At 37.0% G+C, this 12,868-nt stretch overlaps 1 long non-coding RNA gene and 1 pseudogene across 1 annotated transcript; one reads left to right on the top strand and one right to left on the bottom strand.

Moving 5' to 3' along the window:
- Positions 1-4,114: 4,114 nt before the first annotated feature.
- LOC122422533 lies at positions 4,115-7,479 on the bottom strand (annotated as a pseudogene).
- A 1,790-nt stretch (positions 7,480-9,269) lies between these two features.
- On the top strand, positions 9,270-12,115 carry LOC122422890. Its single transcript, XR_006264001.1, has 3 exons — positions 9,270-9,954; positions 10,972-11,108; positions 11,998-12,115. It is a non-coding gene; the product is annotated as an uncharacterized LOC122422890 (long non-coding RNA).
- The last annotated feature ends 753 nt before the right edge of the window (positions 12,116-12,868 follow it).

Here is a 12,868-nt window from a genome sequence, read left to right as displayed (position 1 = left end):
AATTTTCCTTATCATGAGCATGATCTTTGAAATCATTGAGGAAAGATATATTTTATTGAGTAGGCTATAAATCTAACACACACAGATGTACACACACACAAGCAGTCTCCAGATAGATTGAAACATGAAATAAAAAGGAAAATAAATGAATTTCTGGGAGGACTGTAAGGGGAGTATTCTATATTGACAAAGTATTGATAAACAAATAGCTTCCCTAGGAAGGAAAAAATTAGAAATCAATAGCAGTTTTGCCTACAAAATATTTAAAACTTCTGTAAAATGACAGACACCAAAAAAATTAAAAAATAAGTGACAGCAGAGAAGAAAAATTAACAAACAAGTAATACTCACAAAATAAAGTATTTCTATGCAATGATAAGTTGAAAATAAATTAATTTGGTATGAATGGCATCTTTACAATGTTGAACTTTCAATCCAATGTATCATTTTAATGAAAAATGTTTTGTATAGATTTTTGTTATATCAACAAACTTGCCTCAATTAAAGACCAGTTCTGATAATTAAAAACGTCCCTTCAATATTGGACAAAAAATAAAAATGGAAAGAAAGAGACAAAGGTGAGGAAGGATGGTAGGTAGGAAAGAGAAAAGGAGGAACGGTCTAGTTAGTCATAATCTGGTGAGATGTGTGAATTTTGAGGATTAAAAAAAATACTAATTTATAAGAAATGGAAGATCCAGCAAGGAAAAAAAAAATCAGTATGGACTCAGCTGAATTCAAGGACTCCATTAATTAGCTGGATATAATTGACATCTATATACTGCTTTAACCAACAACCCCAGAATATACCTTCTTTTCATATGGAACATTCACCAAGATATACCATATTCTGGGTCATAAAACAGTTTTAAAAAATTTGAAAGACTATAATTGATACAGTATCTGGTCTCAGACCACAGTGGGGATAAACCAGAAATCAATGATAGAAAGATAACTGTAAAATCCCCAAGTAAGTGGAGATTAGACAACACATTTTTAAATAACACATATGTCAAAGAAAACATTATCAAGGGAAATTTTTAAATATCTTTAATTAAATGAAAGTAAGAGAAAATCAACGAAACTGAAATCTGGTTCTTTGGAAAGATTAATAAAAAATTAAAAAACAAAAACAAAACAAACAAAAAAAAATAAAACCTCTAGCAGGCTAAGAAAATAAGAGAGAATAAAAAGTACAGTATCCGAAATGAAAGCAGAGACATCACTAGAGATCCTATGGACATTAAAAGAAAGATTGTTTGTTCAGTTGCCTAGTCATGTCCAGTATCTGACTCTTTGCCACCCCATGGACTGCAGCCCGCCAGGCCTCCCTGTCCCTCTCCATCTCCCAAAGTTTGCCCAAATTCATGTTGATTGCATGGGCGATGCCATCCAACCATCTCATCCTCCAACACCCTCTTCTCCTTCTGCCCTCAATCTTTCCTAGCATCAGGGACTTTGCCAATGAGTCAGTTGTTCACATCAGATGACCAAAATACTGGAGTCTCAACTTCATGGATCACTGCCTGTGGTGAAGAGGCTTGCATAACTGGATGAAGTTATGAGACATATCATGTAGGGCCATCCAAAATGGACGGGGCATAGTGGAGAGTTCTGACAAAATGTGATCCACTGGAGGAGGGGATGACAAACCACCCAGTATACTTGCTGTGAGAACGTCATGAACTGTATAAAAGGACAAAAAGAGAAAGCTAAAGGAATACAATGAAAAACTCTAAGCCTACATATATTATAACCTAGATGGAATGAGCAAATTCCTTGAAAGATCCAATTTTTCATCCAAGAAGAAACAATCTGAGTTGACCTAAATCTATTACAGAAGTTGAATTAATAATTGATAACCTTCCATAAAGCATCAGACCAGTGAATTCTACCAAACATTTAAGGAAGAATTTGTACCAGTTCTCTAAAGTTGTTTTCAGATGATAGAAACAGATGTAGTACAATCTAAATCATTCTTTAAGGCCAGGATTACACTAATATCAAAATCAGACAAAGGCATGGTTAATGTAATCAATTACATCAATAAACCAAAAAAACACATGGTTTTATCATTAGATGTAGGAAAGCGTTTGGTGAAATCCAACACCCATTCATGATAAAAACTCAGCAGACTAGGGACAGAGGATAATATCCCCAACTTGATAAATACTCTCAATCAAAAACCTACAGCTAGTATCAAATCTTTCCCTGTGGTACAAGGCAAGGATAGTTCCCCTAACCAACCCTTTTTCATCATTCTACTGGAAGTACTAGCTAATGAAATAAGAAAAGGAAATAAGAGATATACATCATGGGAAGGAAGAAATAAAACTGCCTTTGTTCATAGAAGACAGTTGTTCAGAAAATCCAAATAAGTGGAATTAATATGTGATTATAACAAGGTTGTAGCATACAAGGTAACGAATGAACCTCTTTCACATAAAGCCTGGGCACCTCTCAATTGGTTGTTTCTACACAGGCCCCTGGGTGATTGGGCTTTTTATGCTAAGAACAGACCTCTGTTCTTTGGAAATTTAGAGGCAACTGATCAGTGCTTATATCTCCCTTTGTGAGGGTTGCCTGAATCTCAGGGAGGGCATCAGAAGCACAGAAGCTTCCTGATTCATGAAATTTTGCACAGATATAAATTTTGAGATTGAAAAAAATTTTGGAAGAATTGTTTTCATTAAGGGACTGAGCGAGTTTATAGTAGAGTCATGGATGAACAAATCCTAGTCCAAGAACTCCTGGGAGACTTTGGGGTTTTACCTCAGAGACCATGTGGTTTTGTTTATGAACCTTGTGAGTTTTCTAAACTGATCCTTACATTTGCAGAAACCCTTTTCTCATTTTATTCAGAGCCTTCGAACTGAGCTAGGTCCAAGTCTGGCCCCTTCTGTGATTATTTCCAACCCTCTAGTAAGCACCAGACCTCCCTATGCACAGATGGAGATTCCATGACCATGCTGGAACACTGAAGAACAGCCAAGGGCTTTATTTCAGAGTTATTTGTACGGTTTCTTCACACTGCAGGAAGGCAAGAATAAGGTTTGTTAGAGAGTACTGTGATCTCACAAATGAGGCCCAGACCAGCATTAGCTGTAAATCTGGGCGTGGAACATGGGCCTTTTGCTTCATAGTCTAATTCATTATGTAGTTTTTGAACTCTTTCCTATTTAAAGCTAATATATTATTGATATCCTCCTAGTATTCACAGAAGAGAGAGAATGAAGGAGTTGTTAAAAAATTGTAATCTGAACTTTGAAAGGTTTCTTATAATGAATGGGATATTTTCTTTCTGGGTTCAGTTTCAAAATGTAAACAAAAATGACTACTACAATTGTAAAGTATTACTAGTACAGTAAACACTGCTTAATTCTTTTTTTTCCTGAGCTTTTAGCAGAACAATTTAAATACATAGTATGATTGTTGTTCTTTTCAAGTAAATTTAATGAGCAGTCAGGTAGAACTTAGCTACCAAAACATAAAAGTACAAAGAAAAAATTATATATATATGTTTTAGAGGAAAAAGACAAGAATTTTTTTTAAAGGAATAGTAATGCCATTTATTGTTTTTTTGTCTTCCTGAACTAAAACTGCAGATGAAAGTAAGCTTTCCTAGAACAAGCTTAGATTGGGAAACAGCTATCTGTACTCAGGGACTCAATCTATTCCCAGAGGACCATCTATTGGCAGTAAGTAAGGAAACCTTGATTTCAGGTTGCTTGCCTCTTTTAACTAAATGCAAGGTCTAGTCATAATGAAGATTCAAACAATATTTTAAATTCTGTATAAGTGCATGGATTTTATCCAATATGAATTAAGAGTCTTGACTTCTTTTTAAAAAATAATAATAGGGAATATGTTAACTTGACACTTTCTGATTACAAAAAGTATGTCCTTATAAAATCTTCTAACTAATTCAACCAGCTAGGGTAGTCTTCTGCAGTAAACCTTTTGTTTTTCAAAATGCTTCTCTGCCAACCGAATCTCATGTTTCCTTCTTTACAGATAGGAAGTCCTTTACATTTCAATTGCAATTCCATTTACCTTGGAGGGGGTACAAAATTTAGCTCAATTTCTGGCCAGTTCCTACATCTCTATTTTGTGATTATATTTTCATTCGTTGACAATTCCGTATATTTACTGGTGATTTTCCCATCAAACATTTGTGATTTCCCTGCCTTCTCAGCTTCTAGTACAACAGGATAATTATAAAATTTATGCACCAGACTTCACAGTGAAGACACCAATTAGCTTCTCTACAGATGTGTCAGATAGTTCCATCATGTGCATGCCACAGTGGGGATCATTATGCCTGATACCATGAAACCTGAGGCCTGCAAGGTATTCTCGTTCACTTGCCTTTTAAAAAGTGACAGTTCCTGAGATGTTATAACTTTGTTGGTAAATTCATTCCCATCTTAAATTCCTTACTAAGTGCCCTTGTGCATGTGTGCTGAGTCGCTTCAGTAGCTCAAACAGTAAAGTGCCTTCAGGTAACCTCAAAAAACCTTCCTGCTCTTGGCAGTGCCTGCAGCTTTCATAAGGTCCTTTAAAAAAAAAAATTTGTTTTGCTCATATTTGCCTCGATGTCATCTACTTCATTTTCTTCAGAAAGTTTGAATATTTTAATTAATCCCTGGTGCTTTACACTAGATTCCTTAATCATACTTTTTCTAGCCTGGTTTAATGTTCCACTCATAAAGTAGAATCTGCTTTCCTTTCCAGCTGCTTCACAAAGCCTCACCTTCTACCTGCTTTAGCTCACTCATCCTGCAGCAGCCAGCCTGTTGTCTACAACAGTGCCCACCCGTAGCTCGTAGAACTTCCCCTCGGATCAGCTGGTGGCATCCTTCTCTGTCCATGGCCAACTGTGAGTCTGTCCTCCCACTCCACCGTGATCCAAGGCAGATCCCCTTTTCCTGCTTCGTCATGTCTGCACGGGTGCTACAGCCTCTTTCAGATTCAATGCATGATCTGTCCTGGAGAATGTTCTATGTGCTTTTGAGAAGAATGCCTATTCTGTTGCTTTTGGGTGGAATGTTTTGTATATGTCTGTTAGACATCTGGTCTAGTGTGTAGTTTAAGTCCATTGTTTCCTTATTGATATGTTTTGGTCTGGATATTGAAAGTAGAGTATCAAAGTCCTCTACTATTATTATATTGCTGTCTATTTCTCTCTTTAGATCTGTCAATACTTGCCTTATATATTTAGGAATTCCAATGTGGGTATATAAATATTTATAAATGTAATATCCTTTTATTGGGTTAACCCCATTGATACTGTATAATGACCTCCTTTACCTCTTATTACAGATTATTTTATCTGATATAAATATAGCTACCCCTACCCTCTTTTCAGTTTCATTTGCATGGTATATCTTCTTCTATCCCTTCACCTTCAGTCTTTGTATGTCCTTAAAGCTGAGGCCTCTTATAGTTATCATATAGTTGAATGTTGCATTTTTTAAAATCCATTTAGCCCTTCTGTGCCCTTTAATTTGAGAATTTAGTCCACTTACACTTAAAATAATAATTTAAAAGGTAAGGGCTTATTTTTGGCATTTTATTAGCTGTTTTGTGGCTATTTTGTAATTCCTTTGTTTCTTTCTTCTTCCCTTGCTCTCTTCTTTTGTGATATGACGATTTTCTGTAGTGGTACACTTAGATTCCCTTCGTTATATCTTTCACGTATTTACATAGGTTTTTGCTTTGTGATTATGATGAGGCTTACAAAAAATATCTCATATTTATAATGGTTTATTTTAAGCTTTAACAACTTAGCTTTAAATGCAAAATAAACCTTTACACTCTTACTATCCCACTCATGCACACATGGATTTTATCATTTTGATGCTAAAATTTGCATCTTTTATCTTGTGTATCCATTAGCAAATTATTGTAGTTATAGTTATTTTTAATACTTTATCTTTTAACTTTTATATGAAGTGGTGATTAATTTATTCCATTAACATTTTAATCAGAGTTCATTTTATTTTCACAGGAAAATAATTGACATATTAGAACATAATTAAATCATGTATTTGTCCAGCTTTTACCTGCATTTATTATATAAATCATGTAAACATTTTATTAAGTCATTTTGCAATATTAAAAAACTGTAATTACTGATCAATATTTATTGAAATTCTAAGTATTACTGTTCTATACTCAATGATATGCCCTAAACATTGACCTTATATTTAACTTGAAATCTATATAAGGTATTTCTTTAACTTAAGAAAAATTTTTATAATAAAGTATGGCTGAGATACTCAGCTATAATGTTGATATATGGACAATACCATTGAAATTTTATAATAATGGACTGAATGTGAGATTCCAAAAGAAGATGATGTTTCATCCTGAACCACCTGTAGCAACTTGTGTTTGCAGGCACTTTCCCAGGTTGGATTTACACTCTGTGACTCAGGATTCTTGACAAAGATAACTTCCCAATGTGGAAGAAATATTTTTAACAAAACAAAACATAGCAAAACATTTTTAATAATATGTTCTAACAAACTGAGTTAACTGAATTTTATGCCTCGTCTTTTTCTCTAATCAATTTTAGATTCATTCTTTGTAGAATCCTAGACTATATTTAAGTGTTTCTCAAGATCATGTATAGATCTTGGACTCCAAGGTCATAGAGAAGTTGGCCCAAGTCCTGATACTATCTTTTAGCAGGCTTATGAGTGCAGAAAAGTTATATAACTTTCAAACCTGCTTTTCCTCATGTACATATATAGAGATAATAGATAATAATACCTGCTTCATAGAACTGTGGTGATTATTTAATAAGAAATTGCATATAAATGTTTATCTCATGCCTGATAAGTAAAAAATGACTAAGTATTAGCTATTCTATTATTTATTTATTTGACAATGCTCCTTCCTCTAGCGGTTTTCAGAGACATTGCAAATAAAATCAACTGGATTCACATACTTAGAATTCAGTCCGTTCCATTGTATGCTCATGTCTACACAAAGCTACGGATAGAACTGGATCTCAAAGTTGGAATTCAAAATGGAAGATCTGCTTTGCTGTGTATATGACAAGGTACACAAATGTATTTTCACAGGCCTACCTTCCAGCTGCATTTACCTTCTGTAATACAGATACAAATTAATTTAGATTTTGTTGCAAGATAAACTGCATAGGTGGCATGATTTGAAGCAATTGCAGTGGGTGACTTTTGAGAAAGCTAAGTCAAATGAAATGTATTTCATTATGGGTTTATTCTTGAGATGTAAAATGCATTTTAGGAAGACAGTCTGAATGTATTAACTTCTGCATTTGCCCCTTTTAATTCTCACTTTCAAGGCAGGCCCAGGTGAGAATATCTAAAAGGAAGTGTCCATCTTATGAGTACACCCTGTCTCATACTCGTGGCTGTACAAGTTGTTTGTTCTTGAAAGGATAATTAAACTGGCCTTATCCAATGTCTCTTGCGCATTACATGTGTGCATTTTTACAAAGGAAAAGTAAGACCTGACTGCACAGCATAATTACAAATGGTAATAGTTACATTTTCATCATATTTATGCAATAAATAAGTCTGTCAAGCCTAGAGTTTGGAATTTGTAGTATTGCTTCCCTCCTGTACTGATATAATTTATTTTGCTCCTCTGCTAATGAGGCTGGCTTTAGATCGCCGTGAGCACCAGTCTCAAATAAAAATTAAAAGTCAGTATATTACATTTCTCCTTCTGTTCCTTCTGCATATTACATTGCTCCATAAGCTCATTGATTCTGGAATTCTATCTCTCCTTTGGCACAATTTTCCTCTGTGGTATGATGCTATGAATATTTATGGCACAATAAAAATAATATAATAATAAGCATTTTTCTAAACTTGTGCTGCATATATCTTCAGATAGGAGCTGGGAGGGCTATATCTGTTACCTCCCACTAGAGAAGATCTTTATGTCCTGTGAAATAGCTGGCTGTCCCAAAGACCTTCACTTCCACGTGAGTTAAATGGCTTCTGTACTGACAAATTCCAAGAGGAATTTTTGTTCTTCCATATATAGTTTAGGCTCTCATCATCTCTGAAACACTGCCAGATTTTCCTTACATTGAATAGGCTTCGATTGATATCCTTATTCATCCTTCCTGTGTCAACCACTACAATTCATGCTTTTATAGCCACCTTAAATCTCTAGTCTGTAAAATTCCAGGGTCCAGAATACTCTGAGCAGACTATTACCTTGCCCAGTGAAGCGGGACTGCCTTTCCGTCACTCCTCCTCCATCACCTTAACTGACGGCATTTCTTTTCATTTATATATTTAACTCAAATTGTTTTCTTTTTTCAAATATTTGCCAAACTCTCTCATTCCAGCCAATTTCCCCAGCTTGATATCTGCTGAGCTGTACGCAATGTTCCTAATTCTGTGACTTTGGATTTTGCCCCATGTCAGTCTCCCATTTATCCTCTGCAGTCATCCTTCTTATCTGTGTAATTAAGATAGTTAGAATTCATTCCATTTCCCATTAACAATTACCAGAAAAAGAGGTTTTTAAGCTTTGTCAACTGTTAAAGAAATACTGAGGCTCATATCATATGAACATTCTGATATTTTGTTGTAAAACTTATGGGAATTATTTCAAAGCTATAAGATACCTCCAAAAGCTTTCTTCAACATTTGAGATATATATGTGTGTGTTTATGTATCTGTAAGAGAAAAGAGACAGAGACAGAAACAGAAACACAGACAGAAAATGCCCTTACTATGTTTTCATATGGAAACATTTTGGGGGGACAGTTATCCATGAGTTTCTCACATTTCTGCACATCTTCTGAGCAGAGGCCTAGGCCTTTGTTCTGGATTATTATTTCAAGAATGTTAGTATAGCAAACAGCATCAGGAGATAGTTTCTCCCCCTGGAGCAAAGGGCAGTTTTATTTTTTGTTCTGGGTTTTGTTTCAGGCTTCCCAGATAACTCAGTTGGTAAAGAATCCACCTGCAATGCAGGAAACCTGGGTTTGATTCCTGGGTTGGGAAGACCCATTGGAGAAGGAATAGGCTACCCACTCCAGTATTCTTGGGCTTCCCTGATGGATCAGCTGGTAAAGACTCTGCCTGCAATATGGGAGACCTGGGTTCAATCCCTGGGTTGGGAAGATCCCCTGGAGAAGGGAAAGACTACCCACTCCAGTATTCTGGTCTGGAGAATTCCATGGGCTGTGTAGTCCGAGTTGGACACAACTGAGAGACTCAGTCACGTGTTTCATTGTTTTTGTTGTTCTTATTTGTTTATGTTGCTGTCCAGTGTAAGGAAAACATGCTTGTCTTTGGGTAAAAAGCAGGCATATTTTTTACTTATTACAGAGAGTTTGGTTTCTCTGACTCATGTTTTGTCTCATACTATAACCATGTGCAAGATGTCAACTGAGTCTCTTCGTGCTGCACTATGGGAATTGGAACTTGGGGAACCTGTGTAAATACTGACACTCTGGCTACTACTGTCAGTGGAAATTAAGTCCTTTGTCTCTTATCCCAGGGGTTGTTTTTTCACTTATTTACCTTTTGTGTTCTCTGAAAATCTATAACAGAGAGTAAGTTGCTAGTCAAGTAAAATCTCAAACCCCTCCATTGTTCTGATGGATGAGAGGCTGGCAGAGATATGGCTTTCTGCAGGAATAAAGATAAAGGTCTCATGGGCTGGTTAAAAGGAGAAGAGGAAAGTTCATGTATGATCAACTGGCTTTAAAAAAATCCTCCATTTTATTTCCTTTTAATTAACAGGAATTGTGGAGATGGTTTCAGGTCGAGCACTAGGAAGTAAATGTAAACACAACCTCAAATGATGCCCAAGGTATTGCTTATTCTCTTCTAAGAGCAAAAACTGAAGTTTCTCAGCTGGATCATCCTTAGGCAGAAATTTCTACCACCATTCGTTCCAAAGAAATGGACTGAAGAGACTTCATTACCACGGAGGGTAAAAGCAGACAAACCATTAGAATTTTGGTTAGTTTGGCTGAGGAGATGAGACATGGGGATCTAATACTTGACTTCGGGCATGTAATGGCTGTTAAGGCAGATTGGCTATAGAAGGATTGCTTATGGCTTAATCCTTTCTACAATCTAGCAGGCCAACACTAGATCCTTTCAGAGATCACAATAAATGGTCTCAGGGCTTTGTGCACTGGGCCTTTGCTACCATGAAGGGAATTCCTGGTGAGAAAGAAAACTCCTTTGGGAAACCATAGATGCAGCATTGACAAAGATTTGGGCTCTTACTGCCCTGGGTGAGCTTTACAATGCTGATGAAAGTGACTCACTAATGAATAAGAAATGGACCCAAAGAAACCTGGTAAGTTTGCTCAGCAAGGATGCCACCTTGGAAAACTCCCTTAGGCCTTACATTGAAACTGGGCAAGAACTTAAGTTGTTATTTTCACAATGCAACTTCAGATGTTCTCCATTAAGGTAGAATCCAAAAAGTTCCTCTGTGTATGTAACATCCACATCAGCCAAGTAGAATAAATCTCACAGCCTCAACCAAGCAATGTGACTATGGCAGTTGAATCAAAGTTTCCCCAAAGCTAAAATAGTTGGTGTCAGTAGTTATAATCTTGGCCTCGTTTATGACTTTGGGTGGATTGAAAACACTGAAGCTTCATTTGGTTGAGCTGTATGTAGGCACCACTCTGCTACCAACTTAAAGTAAACATGACCTGACTTTTGATTACCCCAGGCTCTCTGATTCCACCCTCTTGATTAACCTGATTTCAACCACTTTAAAGAGAAAGGTGATTTTGGATGAGTTCTAGGTGTCCCCAGTTCCGTGAAAAACCAAAGGCTATACATATCCAAGTCTACAGGGGAATTTGGAGGAAGGAAGAAATTCAAATGTGTGTAATTCTGTTGGAGAAGAGTGCATGCATGATCAGTTGCCAAGTCGTGTCTGATTCTTTACAACATCATGGACTCTTCTGTCTGTGGGATTTTCCAGGCAAGAATACTTGAACCTGAGACTCTTGCATTGGCAAACCAATTCTTCACCACTGAGCTACCTGGGAAGCCCTTGGAGAAGGGTAACCGAGTCCCAATTCCTCCTGGCTCTATAGTTACAGGGATACCCAGTTTCAGGTATTGCAATTTGGACTAAGTATGCATGGGTAAAGAGAATTAATATGTCCTTGTGGATGTGGCCTTTTTGATCAATTCAATGTACTGTTGAGATTTCTGCTCCTACATGTACAATTATATTAGTTTATATGTGTTTACTGTGAATACTTATAAAATCCAGAATATATTCTTCCAATTAGGAAGTGTCATATATAGAAAATCACTATTGGGCATGTAAATCACTTCCAAGCTCCTCTGCCTATCCACTCCAAGGTGGTCCAACAGAAACAATATATAATCCAAGGATAACAAATAGAAATCACAGTCTTAAGGTCTTAAAGACAGCAAGGATGGATCACAAAATCAACACAACAATCCTGTGTAGCCGGTGAAAAATCATAATGGGAGATGGAGTCTTATGGTGGCTTATTACCAACTGAATCTTGTTATTGCTACTATAGCCCTACAAATAAATTCATTGGTATGCTGTGTTAAACATTGGCAACACCATCTTTTCCATCCTGCTGTCACCCAAGGTTCAAGACCAATGTCCCTTCACTCAGCAAGGCCTTCAATAGACATTTACAGCCCTCCCCAAGGGGTACCTAAGCTCCCCTGTCTTTTGCCTTCAGGGCATGGCCCAGATAACACTAATATCTCTATCATATGAAGTCTGAAATTTTCATTAAATAGATGACAACCTGCAGGTCAGCAAGTTTGAGGCTTCAGTGTGAACAGCCTTAACTTCAGTGTTACCACATTTCTCCCAGCAAGAGTGGCTGATAAACTCCAAAAAAATTTAGAGGCTTGATAGCCAAGGAGTATCTTGGGATTGTGTGAGTGTATATCAAAGCTCTCAAACCCTCTGGCAATGAAGGACAAACTACTGTCTCTTTGCTACTCCTCACAGAGAGATTCAACAATTTACAGAATTCTTTGCATATTATTGGGGCTTCCCTGGTGGCTCAGATGTTAAAGAATCTACCTGCAGTGAGAGAGACCTGGGTTTGATTGCTGTGTTGGGAAGATCCCCTGGAGAAGGTAATGGCTATACCTCCAGTGTTTGTGCCTGGAGAATTCCGTGGACAGAGGAATCTGGCAGGCTACAGTCCAGGGGGTTGAAAAGAGTCCAACGCAACTGAGCGACTGACAATTTGAGTATTAAAGACTGTACACATCTCAAGTGGGCATTTTGTTTGTAACGTTATATCGGTTAGTTTAAAAACATTCATCCTTTGATGGGAAGCAGACCAAAAGGGTGGGTTGGAAGCTATCCAGGGAGCTTTGCATGGTCTCTCCCAACTGACCTCCATGACTGATGATATTGCTGAGCAGAATCCCTGGCAAAGAAGGGTACCCTCCATCTAGAGATGCCTCATGATAACAGTGACATAGTTAAGTCACAAAGATAATGACCACTTGATTAAGAACATTGCTTGCCACGATCCCCTACAGTAGACCACACTGGTCAGAGCGAGAGACACAACAGGGCTCTGTAAATTCTATTAAACTGCCTTTCTCACTTTTGCATCTATCCCTTCTGAGTGTGAGTAGGGAGTAGTTGAGAAAAGATGAAGTTGCAGCTACTGTAATGTGACATAGATATTTTATGGCAGTGGAGGAAGAGTATCATTCTGAAATCTGCAGACGGAACATCTTAGACTGTGGGAGGCATGGATGAGGAAGTGACATTAAGATTTTTTTTGTTCTTTCAGGCTCTCCCTAGAGTCTTCCTCAAGAAAAATGCATCGCTCCCAAATTAATGAGCACTTAAATTTAAT

Source organism: Cervus canadensis, chromosome 20, assembly GCF_019320065.1.
Source record: "Cervus canadensis isolate Bull #8, Minnesota chromosome 20, ASM1932006v1, whole genome shotgun sequence".
NCBI lineage: Eukaryota > Metazoa > Chordata > Mammalia > Artiodactyla > Cervidae > Cervus > Cervus canadensis.
The sequence above is the reverse complement of the archived record's forward strand: the minus strand, read 5'-3'. Positions and strand labels throughout refer to the sequence as shown.